The sequence below is a fragment of the Budorcas taxicolor genome, chromosome 4, assembly GCF_023091745.1.
Source record: "Budorcas taxicolor isolate Tak-1 chromosome 4, Takin1.1, whole genome shotgun sequence".
Lineage (NCBI taxonomy): Eukaryota > Metazoa > Chordata > Mammalia > Artiodactyla > Bovidae > Budorcas > Budorcas taxicolor.
The window spans coordinates 83,837,608-83,852,534 of record NC_068913.1 but is presented as its reverse complement, the minus strand read 5'-3'; the positions used below and the strand labels follow the sequence as shown (position 1 = coordinate 83,852,534).

Below are 14,927 nucleotides of genomic sequence, written 5' to 3'. Positions count from 1 at the left end.
ATATTGGGGATGTGCCCCTCAAAGGAAACTTTATGTAGGGTTTCTCAGAGGCCTTGTATAGGTAAAAGGAGAGTAGACTAAAAAGTGTAATTTTTCTGGGGACTTCCAATTTCCATTTCTTCATGTAAGGAACCTGGAAGTTACCACTCCATCCTAAGAACAAATAAAAAGCTGGAAAAATAGGGGGAAAATCACTCTTCTAGGGTCTGTAATAGAAAGTAGGGCAAACCCTTGTCCCCAAGAGAGACTAACAGCGGAAATATGGAGTCAGGGGATCACAGAGCAGAGACTCACAAGGAGAAACCACCCTGGAAACCAGTGCCAGGGTAAGGAAACCTAAACTGTACCTGACAAAGTGCTGGAAGTTCAGTGTGGACAAGTGTGAGAGTTAGAAACTCCAGGGACTCCTGGGCTGGGCCCCCCACAATATTGTGAGATTTACCTTCTGGAGCTCAACTGTTGTAGCCACGGGTTCCGGGAAACAAACTCACTCAGAAGGACAATACAGATAGTGGAGTGCAGTTTATTACACCGCCGCGCCCAAGGCAGAGTCTCCTCTTAGCCAAGGACCCCGACCAGCATTTGTGAAAACCTTTTATACCCCATGTGTACGTTTCTGAACCCACCATTCCAAATTCCTTGAGACTTACATAAACCAAGGAAAATACAATCCCAATAACCCCCTCATTCACGCGTTATGTGGTCATGTGCTCAAACAGTCAAACAATTAGTCAATAATCAATAAACCTGAGGTTACACTCTGATAGATACAGAAAAATTTATGGCCTGTCTGGAGGAAGAGGTGATTAGTGTCTGTTTTCTCTTAGGCAATGAGTAACCTAGATATGATCTTCAAGGTTCCCCTGTCTGGAGGGGGATCTTAACCTTCCGTTGTTGTTTTCATTGGAAAGGTGGCCAAGCATGATCAGCATGAACAGGCCTTAGATGGAGTCCAGGCCCTATTAATTCCTTCTTCACAACAGGTTCCCATGGAAAATATTGGAGAAAAATCCCATCGTGCTTCTAGGAGAAAGAAGGGAAGACACACTGTTGAAATTAGCCACAGACCTTGTTCTAAAAAGGGCTTCCCTGGTGGCTGAGTTGGTAAAGAATTCTGCAATGAGGGAGAACTGGGTTCAATCCCTCGACTGGAAAGATCCCTTAAAGAAGGGAACGGCTCTCCACTCTAGTATTCTGGCCTGGAGAATCCATGGACTATACAATCCATGGGGTCAAAGAGTCGAACATGACTGAGCTACTTTCACTTCATGCTTGTTCTAAACAAGGCCTGCTCTCAAGGTAAAGTCGTTAAACAGAACCTAACTGACCTGGGAGAAGGGGAATAACCAACTCTAACCCCCTTTAGCCACCCTGCTCCACCTAAAGAGGGAGAAAAAAAAAAAAGAGAGAGAGAAGTACTTGTGAAATGTATAGTTCACAGGCACAGGTTCACTAAAAGACTGACACTTAATCACAGGAGCACTTTTCTTCTCCCCATACCTCACCACCACATTGAACGTGAAAGTGAAAGTGTTAGTTGTTCAGTTGTGTCCAACTGTTTGCCACCCCGTGGACTGTAGCTTGCCAGACTCCTCTGTCCATGGGATTCTCCAGGCAAGAATACTGGAGTAGGTTGCCATTAGGCCTATTTAAGCATTCTTTTTACTTGGCATATCACGCCCAGCTATCAAGAAAAAATACAAGCATACCAAAAAGCAAAAACACAATTTGAAGAGATAGAGCAAGTGCCAAAACCAGACATAGCAGAAATATTGGAATTATTAAATTAGAAATTTAAACATGATTAATATGCTAATCATATTTATCCAACATGCTGGACAGTATGTAAGATGTAGACATGTAGTATGTATGTAGTATGTAGACAGTATGCAAGATAGTATGGAACATGAGCTGAGAAATGGAAATCCTAAGAGCCAGAAGAAATGCTAGCAATAAAAAACAGTGCAATGAAAAATGCCTTTGATGGGAGTATAAATAAACTAGACATGGCTAATGAAACCAAAAAATATATAAAAAGAACCCTCAAAAAAGCAAAGAGAACAGAAATGGGGAAAAAGAGATCAGAATGTCCAAGGACTGTGGGACAACTATAAAAGATGTAATATATGTGAGATGGGAACAACAGAAGAGAGAAAGGAAGAGAAGAAATATTTGAAACAATGTGTGAGAATTTCCCCCAAATTAATGTGAGACACTAACCCACAGATCAGAAAACTCAGAACACCAAACAGGATAAATGTAAAAAAAAAGAAGAAGAAAAAGAAAAAATAAAAAACCCACTATATCTAGGCATATCATTTTCAAAGATAAAAAAAAATTCTAAAAGAAGATGGAGGGAAAAAACACCTTTACTATAGAGGAACAAAGACAATCATACCTAACTTTTCTTTTTTGCTTCCATGCAAGCAAAAAAGAAAGTGGAGAGAAATAATTAAAATGTTGAGAGGAGAAAAAACTAACTTTGAGTTTGGTAGTCCTACAAAATGATCCTCCAACAGTGAAGGAGAAATAGACCTTATCAACAAGCAAAAATTTGAAGACTTTCATGCTAGTAAACCTGCCTTGCAAGAAATGTTAAAAGAAATTCTTAAAAATAAAGAAGATAAGTCAGAAACTCAGATCTACATAAAGAAGGGAAAACAAGGAATTAGTGAAAGTAAAATTTTCAAATTTATTTTTCTTTTTAATCTAAAACATAAAATATTGTTCAATAACAGTAACAATGTTTTCAACCACATGTTCAGCATGCAATGTATACTTAAGAATATAGCTTATATATGTGTTTATATAAGTGAAAGGAGTAACAGCAATGATACAAAGAATGAGAAGAAGAAATTAGGATTATTTGGTCATCATAAGATAATAATTATACTACCTGTGAAGTGGTATAGCATTATTTGAAAGTGAACTTGGATTGGTTGTAAACATATATGGTAAACTCTAGGGTAACCATTAAAAAAATTTTTTTAAGCAAGTATAACTGATATGCTAAGAAAGGAGAGAAAATGGAATTATATAAAATGTTAAATTAACCACAAAAGTCAGAAAAAGCTAGAAGGCAAACACAGTAAAAAAAACAAATAAAACAAAAAGCCCAAGAAACAATCCAAGGGAAAAAATAGGAAGTAGTAACAAATATAGGTCAGGAAGCAACAGTTAGAACTGGGCATGGAACAACAGACTTGTTCCAAATAGGAAAAGGAGTATGTCAAGGCTGTATATTGTCACCCTGCTTATTTAACTTATATGCAGAGTACATCATGAGAAACACTGGGCTGGAAGAAGCACAAGCTGGAATCAAGATTGCCAGGAGAAATATCAATAACCTCAAATATGCAGATGATACCACCCTTATGGCAGAAAGTGAAGAGGAACTAAAAAGTCTCTTGATGAAAGTGAAAGAGGAGAGTGAAAAAGTTGGCTTAAAGCTCAACATTCAGAAAGCTAAGATCATGGCATCTGGTCCCATCACTTCATGGGAAATAGATGGGGAAACAGTAGAAACAGTGTCAGACTTTATATTTTTGGGGCACCAAAATCACTGCAAATGGTGATTGCAGCCATGAAATTAAGAGACACTTACTCCTTGGAAGGAAAGTTATGGCCAACCTAGATAGCATATTAAAAAGCAGAAACATTACTTTGCCAACAAAGGTCCGTCTAGTCAAGGCTATGGTTTTTCCTGTGGTCATGTATGGATGTGAGAGTTGGACTGTGAAGAAGGCTGAGCACCGAAGAATTGATGCTTTTGAACTGTGGTATTGGAGAAGACTCTTGAGAGTCCCTGGGACTGCAAGGAGATCCAACCAGTTCATTCTGAAGGAGATCAGTCCTGGGATTTCTTTGGAAGGAATGATGCTAAAGCTGAAACTCCAGTACTTTGGCCACCTCATGAGAAGAGTTGACTCATTGGAAAAGACTCTGATGCTGGGAGGGATTGGGGGCAGGAGGAGAAGGGGACGACAGAGGATAAGGTGGCCGGATGGCATCACCGACTAGATGGACATGAGTTTGAGTGAACTCCGGGAGTTGGTGATGGACAGGGAAGCCCGATGTGCTGCGATTCATGGGGTCACAAAGAGTCGGACACAACTGAGTGACTGAACTGAACTGCACTGAACTGAACAAATATAGTAAATATGAATTCAAATATATAAAAAAAATCACTTGGAATGTCAATGGCCTAAATCCACCAGTTATTAATAAAAGACAAAGGTTGTCAGAAAAAGTAAAAAACAGTGCTCAACTATATGTTGATTATAAGAAACCCATTTTAAATATACAAACACAAATAGATTAAAAGTAAATGGATGGAGACAAATATAGCATGCTAATACTAATCAAAAGAAAGCAGGATTAACTGTATTAATTTCAAGCAGTTAGTGTCAGTGACTCTAACACTAATACTGTTTGAAATTAAAAAGGGTCAGTTCTCCAAAAAGACCTAACAATTCTTAATATGTAGGTGCCTAACACCAGTGTCAACATTGTGAGGCAAAAAACTGATATAATTTCAAGGAGAATGAATACATAGATGAATACACTATCATAGCTGGAGACTTCAACATGCCTCTGTTGGAAATGGACAAATTGAACAGACAGAAAATCAGTAGGGACATAGCTTGACTGAACCACACCTTCAGTCAATTGGATATAATGGACATCTATAGACTATTTCATCTAACAAGAGATTACACATTCTTCTCAGGATCACATGGAACATGCACCAAGATAGACCATGTTCTGGGCCATAAAACACACCTTAACAAATATAAAAGAATAGAAATTATAAAATGTCTCCTCACAGATCATGATGGAATTAAACCAGAAATCAATAATGAAAAGATAACTGGAAAAACCCCAAGATGCACAAGATTAAAAAAAAAATACTTCTTAATAACACATGGGTCAAAGAAGAAATCTAAAGATATTTTTAAAATATTTTGAACTAGATGAAAATAAAAACATAATTATCAAAACTCATAGGAAGCAGTGAAAGCAACGCATAATGGGAAATTTACAGCATCATATGTGAATATTAGAGAAAGAGATAGATCTAAATGTGATAATCTAAAGTTTCCAATTTAGGTAAATAGACAAAGATGAGCAAATTTAATTCAAAGTAATCAGTAGGGAAGAAATAGGAATTAGAGACTCCGATGAAACTGAAGACGGGAAATTAATAAAAAAAAAAAAACAAGAAAGCAAAAGCAGGGTCTTTGGAAAGATCAGTAAAATTGTCAGGGCTCATGCCAGGCTAACTGAAAAAAAAGAGAGAACACAAATTACTCATATCAGAAATAAAGAGGGGACATCATTGAAGATCCCATGAACATTAAAGATATAATAAAGGAGCACTATGAACAATCCTAAGCACATAAGTTTGATAAGCTACATGAAACGGACCAATTCCTTGAAAGACTCAAGCTGCCAAAACTTACAGAAGAAGTGAATAGGCCTGAATCTATTACAGAAATTGAACTGACCAATAATTAATAATCTTTCAAATCAGAAAGCACCAGGCCAAGATGGGCCCGACTGGTGAATTCTACCAAACACTGAAGGAAGAAATTACACTAATTCTCTACAATCTTACAGAGGATAGAAACAGATGTTGTTGTTTAGTCACTAAGTCATGTCTGATTCTTTGTCACCCTCTGGACAGTAGCCCACCAGGCTCCTCTGTCCAAGGGATTTCCCAGGCAAGAAAAGTGGAGTGGGCTGTCATTCCTTTCTCCAGGGCATCTTCTGAAGCCAGGGATTGAAACTGCATTTGCAGGTGGATTCCTTGCCACTGAGCCACCAGGGAATCCAGAAGCAGAAGGAATACTTCCTTATTAGTTTTAAGAGGTGAGCACTGTCTTAACACAAAAACCAAACAAAGAAATCTTGAGAAAAACAAAAACAAAATATAGACCAATGTCTCTCACAAACATGGATTCAAAAATCCTACACAAAATATAATCAAAACTAATCCAAGAAAGTATAAAAAATAATTATAGACCACGACCAAGTGGGATTTATGTAGCATTCAATATTTCAAAATCAATTAATAGTAATGCATCTAGTTCAGTTAAATCACTCAGTCGTGTCCGACTCTTTGTGACCCATAGGCTGAAGGATGCCAGGCTTCCCTGTCCATCAGCAACTCCTGGCTCCTACTCACACTCATGTCCATCATGTCGGTGATGCCATCCAACCATCTCATCCTCTGTCGTCCCCTTCTCCTCTTGCCTTCAATTTTTCCCAGCATCAGGATCTTTTCCAAGGAGTCAGTTCTTTCCGTCAGCTGGCCAAAATATTGGAGTTTCAGCTTCAGCATCAGTCCTTCCAATGAACACTCAGGACTGATCTCTTTTAGGATGGACTGGTTGGATCTCCTTGCAGTCCAAGGAACTCTCAAGAGTCTACTCCAACACCACAGTTCAAAAGCATCAATTCTCTGGTGCTCAGCTTTTTTTACAGTCCAACCTCACAGCCACACAAGACTACTGGAAAAACCATAGCTTTGACTAGATGGACATTTGTTGGCAAAGTAATGTCTCTGCTTTTTAATATGCTGTCTAGGTTGGTTATACCTTTTTTTCCAAGGAGCAAGTGTCTTTTAATTTCATGGCTGCAGTCACCATCTGCAGTGATTTTGAAGCCCAAAAATATAAAGTCTGACACGGTTTCCATTGTTTCCCCATCTATTTGCCACGAAGTGATGGGATCAGACGCCATGATCTTAGTTTTCTGAATATTGAGTTTTAAGCCGACTTCTTTGCATTCATCAAGAGGCTCTTTAGTTACTCTTTGCTTTCTGCCAAAAGGGTGGTGTCATCTGCATATCTGCGATAATTGATATCTCTCCCGCCATCTTGATTCCAGCTTGTGCTTCATCCAGCCCAACATTTCTCATGATGAACTCTGCATATAAGTTAAATATGCAGCCTTGATGTGCTCTTTTCCCGATTTGGAACCAGTCTGTTGTTCCATGTCCAGTTTTAACTGTTGCTTCTTGACCTGCATACAGATTTCTCAGGAGATAGGTTAGCTGGTCTGGTATTCCCATCACTTTCAGAATTTTCCACAGTTTATTGTGATCCACACAGTCAAAGGCTTTGGCATAGTCAATAAAGCAGAAGTAGATGTTTTTCTGGAATTGTCTTGCTTTTTCTATGATCTAACAGATATTGCAATATGACCTCTGGTTCCTCTGCCTTTTCTAAATCCAGCTTGAACATCTGGAAGTTCACAGTTCACGTACTGTGGAAGCCTGGCTTGGAGGATTTTGAGTATTACTTTGCTAGCGTGTGAGGTGAGTGCAATTGTGTGGGAGTTTAAACATTCTTTGGTTTTGCCTTTTTTTGGCTTTGGAATGAAAACTGACCTTTTCCAGTCCTGTGACTACTGCTGAGTTTTCCAAATTTGCTGGCATATTGAGTGCAGTGCTTTCACAGCATCATCTTTTAGGATTTGAAATAGCTCAACTGGAATTCCATTACCTCTACTAGCATTGTTCATAGTGATGCTTCCTAAGGCCCACTTGAGTTCATATTCCAGGATATCTGGCTCTAGGTGAGTGATCACACCATTGTGGTTATCTGTGTCATGAAGATCTTTTTTGTAGAGTTCTCCTGAGTATTGTCATCTCTTCTTAATATCTTCTGCTTTTGTTGCTGCTGTTGCTGCTGCTGCTAAGTCGCTTCAGTCGTGTCTGTCTCTGTGCGACCCCATAGACGGCAGCCCACCAGGCTCCCCATCCCTGGGATTCTCCAGGCAAGAACACTGGAGTGGGTTGCCATTTCCTTCTCCAAAGCATGAAAGTGAAAAGTGAAAGTGAAGTCGCTCAGTCATGTCCAACTCTTCATGACCCCATGGACCGCAGCCTACCAGTGTCCTCCACCCATGGGATTTTCCAGGGAAGAGTACTGGAGTGGGGTGCCATTGCCTTCTCTGTCTGCTTTTGTTAGGTCCATACAATTTCTGTCCTTTAATGTGCCTATCTATAAATGAAATGTTCCTTTGGTATCTCTAATTTTCTTGAAGAGACCTCTAGTCTTTCCCATTCTATTGTTTGCCTCTATTTCTTTGCATTGATCGATGAGGAAGGCTTACTTACCTCTCCTTGCTATTCTTTGGAACTCTGCATTCAAATGAGTATATCTTTCCTTTTCTCCTTTACGTTTAGCTTCTCTTCTCTTCTCAGCAATTTGTAAGGTCTCCTCAGACAGCCATTTTGGTTTTTTGCATTTCTTTCTCTTGGGGATGGTCTTGATCCTTGCCTCCTGTACAACGTCATGAACCTCCATCCATAGCTCTTCAGGCACTTTGTCTATCAGATCTAATCTATTGAATCTATTTGTCACTTCCACTGTATAATTGTAAGGGATTTGAATTAGGTCATACCTGAATGGTCTAGTGGTTTTCCCTTCTTTCTTCAATTTAAGTCTGAATTTGGCAATAAGGAGCTCATGATCTGAGCCACAGTCAGCTCCTGGTCATGTTTTTGCTGACTGTATAGTGTTCTCCATCCTTGGCTGCAAAGAATATAATCAATCTGATTTCGGTGTTGACCATCTGGTGATGTCCATGTGTAGAGTCTTCTCTTGTGTTGTTGGAAGAGTGTTTGCTATGACCAGTACATTCTCTTGGCAAAACTCTGTTAAACTTTGACCTGCTTCATTCTGTATTCCAAGGTCAAATTTGCCTGTTACTCCAGGTATCTCCTGACTTCCTACTTTTGCATTCCAGTCCCCTATAATGAAAAGGACATTTTTGGGGAGGAGTTAGTTCTAGAAGGTCTTATAGGTCTTCATAGAACTCTTCAACTTCAGCTTATTCAGCGTTACTGGTTGGGGCATAGACTTGGATTACTGTGATACTGAATGATTTGCCTTGGAAATGAACAGAGATCATTATGTCATTTTTGAGATTGCATCCAAGTATTGCATTTTGAACTCTTCTGTTGACTATGAGGGCTACTCCATTTTCTTCTAAGTAATGTATCTAATCAACAGATTTAAAAAGGGAAATCAGATGATTGTTCCAACAGATGCATAATAGTTAGTCAAGGTAAAAAAATTCTCAGTACACTAGAAACAGAGAGCAATGTCCTCAACTTGATAAAGCCCATCTACAAAAACCTACAGTTAATGTTATGCTCAATGGTGAGAAATTCAAAGCTTTCTCACTAAGTTCAAGTACAAGGCAAGGATGTTCCCTCTCATCAATCCTTTTAAACACTGTACTAGAACCCTTGCTAATGCAATAAGGGGGAAAAGGAGGAAATAAAAAGTACACAGATTGGGAAGAAAGACATAAAACTGTCCCTGCTGCGTATTACATGATTCTCTATTTAGAAAAGCTGGGGGGAAAAAATCACCAAGAACTTCTGAAACAAATAAATAAGTGATTAAAGCATGGTTGTAAGATACAAGTTAATACACAACACCAACTGCATTTCTATATAACAGCAATGAATTAAGTAATTAATAATTATTAAGAATTTGAAATTAAAACCACAATACCATTTATATGAGCATCTCAAAAAGGTAAAATTCTTTAGATACAACTCTAACAAAATATGTACATGATCTATTGAGGAAAACTACACAACTCTGATGAACAAAATCAAAGAAGGACTAAATAAGTGGAAAGATATTCCATGTTCTTGGATAGAAGACTCAATATCCTCAAGCAGTCAGTTCTTCAGTTTGAAAACTCCATGCAATTCCAATCAAAATCCTAGTGAGTTATTATATGAATATTGACAAATTGATTCTAAAGGTGAGGCAAAAGACCCAGAATAGCCAACACAATATTGAAGGAAAAGAACAAAATGAGGGAACTGAAACTACCAAACTTCAACACTTATTATAATGCTACAGTTATCAATGCAATGCGGGAGACCTGTGTTCAATCCCTGGGTTGGGAAGATCCCCTGGAGAAAAGAAAGGCTACCCACTCCAGTATTCTGGCCTAGAGAATTCCATGGACTGTATAGTCTATGGGGTTGCAAAGAGTTGGAAACTACTGAGCAACTGTCACATGGTTATAAAGACAGTGTGGTCCTGGGGAAAAGTCAGACAAATAGATTATTGGAACAGAGTTAGACATGATCTACGAAATAAATACTAATCTGGATTTCATTAATATTAAAAACTTCAGCTCTATAAAAAAGACCATGTGAAGAGAATTGGAAGACAAGCCACACTCTGGGAGAAAATGTTTGTAAAAAATACATCTGATAAGACTTACCCAAATATACAAAGAACTCTAGAAACTTGACACACAAAAAAGCAGCAATCTGATTAAAAACTGGGACAAAGACCTTAACAGATCCCTCACCAAAGAAGATCTATAGATGGCACATCAGCATATGAAAAAATATGTTCTGCATCATATAACACCAGGAATAAGGTGAAATTAAAGTAATAATGAGATACCACTACACACCTATTAAAATAGCCAAAAGTGGAACATTAACAACACTGAATGCTGACAAGGATGTGAATCAACAGGAACTTATGTTTTGTTGGTAGGAATGCAAAATGATAAAGCTACTTTCAAAGTCAGTCTGAGGGTTTCTTAAAACTAAACATACTCTTATACTATCCCGACATCTTGCTCCTTGGTATTTACCCGAAGGAGATGAAAACTTATGTTCACACAAAAACCTGCATATGGATGTTTATGGCAGCTTGATTCACAATTGCCAAAGTTTGGAAGTAACCAAGATGCTCAGCAGGTGAATGGATAAATAAACCATGGTACATACAATGGAATATCATTCAGCATTGAAAGGAAATGAGCCCAACTGGTAAGATAGAAACCTTAAATGCATGTTACTAAGTGCCAGAAGCCAATCTGAAAAGGCTACATACTGTTCGATTCTAGTTATATATTCTAGAACCTCATTGCATAATGGTAGTGTATCTGAGTCCAACTATATGGCATTCTAGAAAGGGGAAAGCTACAGAGATGATAAAAAAAATAACAGAGTTTGCTGGGGATGGAGTGGAGGTAGGATGAACAGGCAGAACACAGAGGATTTTTAAGTCAGTGAAAATATTTTGCATGTTGTTATAATTAATATGTGTCATTATACATTTGTCCAAACCCATAGAATATACAACACCAAGAGTTAACTCTGAGGTAAGCTATGGGCTTTGGGTGGTTATGATGTGTCAATGCAGATTCATTAGCTGTAACAGATATACCACTTCTGTGATTGGTATTGGTAGTTTCAGGAGGCTATCATGTGTGAGGGCAGTGGGCATATGACAAAGCTCTACCTTCCTCTCTATTTTGTTGTGAACCTAAAACTGCTCTTAAAAATAGTGTATTTCTTAAATATATATTTTCTGTTTAATTACAGAATGTACACAGTTGTATCTTACCAGTAATGAGAGTAGAAAATCCTACTGGTCATGCTTTTCCCATAAGTGATCATTGCTTTATGTATGTTAATGCTTTATATCTGTGGGTTTGTAGAAAGAATGGTGAAGTTTAATCTCTTTGTGGGCTTATCTGGTGATTCAGTGGTAAAAAAAAAAATCTGCTTGTAATGCAGGAGATGTGGGTTCAGTCCCTGGGCCAGGCAGATTGCTTGGAGGAGGACATGACAACCTATTCCAGTATTCTTGCCTGCAGAATCGCATGGACCGAGGAGCCTGGTGGGCTACAGTCCATGGGGTCACAAACAGTCAGATACAACTAAAGCTACTAAGCACACATGCATGCAATCTCTTTGTGAAAAGAAAAAGGTAATATATAAGTGACCTGTCAAATATTACTCTAATAAAAAAGAGAAAAGGAGATCAAGAAGGATATTTTTTCTTATATATTTTAGGGTATATTTTCCCAGGTGTTTTTCCACTTGTGTATATACAGGGGACTCCTTATACGTGAGTTTCAAATACAATTTGGATAATACTCTACAGTTCTATGGTGCATTTTAATTTTAATTATTAATAAGTAAAATATAATGTCATTTATTAATATACAAAATGTTGATTTCACATAAATAATTTCAACTATGTAGCTACGTAATTGTCTATGCTTCTACTGAATTGATTATCATAATTTATGTAGTAATTCTCTACTTTTAAATATTTAAACTGCTTTTCAATTTTTTCTATTAAACCATATTGTGTGGTGCATTGTAACTTTGTGTACTTGACAATTTATATATCCTTAGGAATATATTCAGAAATTGAACGACTTGGTCAGAGGACCTTTGAGGTTGTCATAAAAATTCTTTGGAAATAACAAAAAGTGTCTAAAAAGCCCATCTTTTGAATCATCTATTGTGGTTGTTTTGAATAATTTTAGGAAATCTTTTATTCATCTTTGGAGTGCTATTGTATGTCTAACTAACAAATACTTCAAATACCATCTGTTTGGGTTTTCCCCAGACAGAGACTGCTTATGTGCAATCCACTTACTGAACTTCTTTCATATTTTTGACAGAAAAGCACAAAACTAATTTTTTTAACTTAAGGCATGGATTCAATCTGTTCAGAATCCAGGTGTTTAGCTGTGCCAAGAAAATGTATTATTTTATAGAGAATCTTTCATTTTCAATCAAAATTTTGAAACAAAATACTTAAACACATCCTGCCATTGGATCCAAATATCATTTGTGAAACAAGGTCCATTTTTCAGCAAGAATCCAATTTCAAGGTATGTTTGTGGAGCAAGAGACTTTCTCTCCTATATATCGGAGGCCTTCAAACACAAAGACACAACAAATTGATAAAGAAGAGGAAGAGAAGAGAAAAGATGATAAGGAGGAAGGGTCCGCTTCACTAGGTAAAAGCAATGACAATTCTCAGTTGTATTTCAAATTTTAATGTAACCAGTATGTTAATTGTTGAAACTTATTAGTAATTCTTTTTTATGAACAGAAATATAAATGTTTTTTAGACAGAAGACTGTTTAATCCATAACACTGTGGAATCTGTACATGTTATGAAAAATAGAAAATTACTATTGCAATAATTAAATAACATAAAAATACTATAATGTTGGTTGAATTATTTTGTACTTACATTGAATATCGGTTAATGAAAAAAGCCAAACCTTATCATCACATGGTTTTATTTTTTTGACTTGATTGTGTTTCTCCAGGATTCGATCATTTATTGGAATAATTTATGACAATCATGGAGCTTCTCTACTATTTAAGGAATCATTATCATAAGACAGTACCACTTTAATTACAGATCCCTGGCCCAGAAATGGAGCTTAGAGCCTTTTGATTGTAGCATTAAGGAGAGAAATTACTTTAACCATCACTAAAGAAGATTTATCCCCTTAAAAGGAAAGCATACCAAGGAGAAAATGAGAAAGAGGTTCATAAAATGAACATGTAATATAACATTGCATCCTAAAGCAAAGCCTTTACCTGCATCTTTAGATAATCCTTGTTAGATTCCCATGTGACATTTCTAGCTGACTTGACAACTATTGGAGAAAAATTGTTAACTCTGTATCCACCATGTATCTACACATGTAGCAGCATAAGAACCCAAGGCCTGACATCTCTAATTGATGTATCGTTAGCTTCTCCTGCGATTCCCCTGGCAGTGCAGTTGTTAAGACTCTGCTTTGACTACCTGGGGCATAGGTTCAGTCCCTGGATGGGGAACTAAGATCCTGCAAGCCACAGAGTTCAGCCAAAAACACAACAAAACAAAACCCAACTTCTCCTTTCAGGTATACATGTCTAGAAAGTTCTGAAGGAAACTCCCCTGCCCCAAATGCCCACCAACCACTTCCCAAGGCCATCTAGAATGCTCCTCACTCTTGTTCCTGTAGTGAAAGTGAAAGCCGCTCAGTCATGTCCGACTCTTTGTGACCCCATGAACTGTACAGTCCATGGAATTCTCCAGGCCAGAATACTGGAGTGGGTAGCCTTTCCCTTCTCCAGGGGATCTTCCCAACCCAGGGATCAAACCCAGATCTCCTGCACTGCAGGTGGATTCTTTACCAGCTGAGCCACCAGAAAAGCCCAGGGTCCTGGTGATCCTACTTCTAACTGGGATGTTCTAGATTTGCTGTTCCCAAAAGCCAGGTCATGCCCCCTTTCCTTTATTTCATTCTAGAGTCACTACCCCCTTGTTTTTACTGTTTCAGTGCCTGACGTTGGTGCAAGTGAGTTGAAAAGATTTTTTTTTTTTAATATATTATAGGAAAGGTGAGTGGCAGCTGCAGGTATTATGCTGGCCTGTGCTGTCAGTGTCTTTCCAAGTTCTTCTTGCATGCAGTGGGAGATCCCATGGCCACAACAAGCCACAGCCCTTGGAATGGAAAGGTCTTTATGACAGGACTGGCCATGGAGAAGAAAACCATGTCTTCCTATATGTAGTACATGCACTAGGTCACTTCGATCATGTCCAACTCTTTATGACCCCATGGATTGTAGTCCACCAGGCTCCTCTGACCATGGGATTCTCCAGGCAAGAATACTGAAGTGGGTTGCCATGCCCTGCTCCAGGGAATCTTCCTGACCCAAAGATCAAACCCACGTCTCTTACGTCTCCTGCACTGGCAGGCGCGTTCTTTATGACTAAACTACCAGGGAAGCCCTTAAGCTGGTATAAATGATGGGCTTCTCTATCAAGGCTGATCCTGATTTTCTCTATCCCTGGACTCTTCATTGCAGTTGAGAAGGCCCAATGGTACAGAAAGCCTGCTATAAGTTTTTATGAAATATTGTGGTAGACATTGATTAGATTGTCCATCCAGCACCCTTTCCCAGGGTTTGCCTCCCCACCACTCCATGCTACTGGCCTACCACCAAGTGGTGCCTACAAAGCCCTTCTGCTTGCTGGATATATCAATAGTTTATTGATCTTCATCTTTCCCTGGTATTTTTGGAAATGAGACTGAAAGAAATAAAAAGATTTGTTGATTCA

The 14,927-nt window shown here is 38.2% G+C and overlaps 1 non-coding gene across 1 annotated transcript; it reads right to left on the bottom strand.

The window, feature by feature from the left end:
• Nucleotides 1-14,193: 14,193 nt before the first annotated feature.
• On the bottom strand, nt 14,194-14,324 carry LOC128047092 (small nucleolar RNA SNORA44). Its single transcript, XR_008199284.1, has one exon. It is a non-coding gene; the product is annotated as a small nucleolar RNA SNORA44 (small nucleolar RNA).
• Between the last annotated feature and the right edge of the window lie 603 nt (nt 14,325-14,927).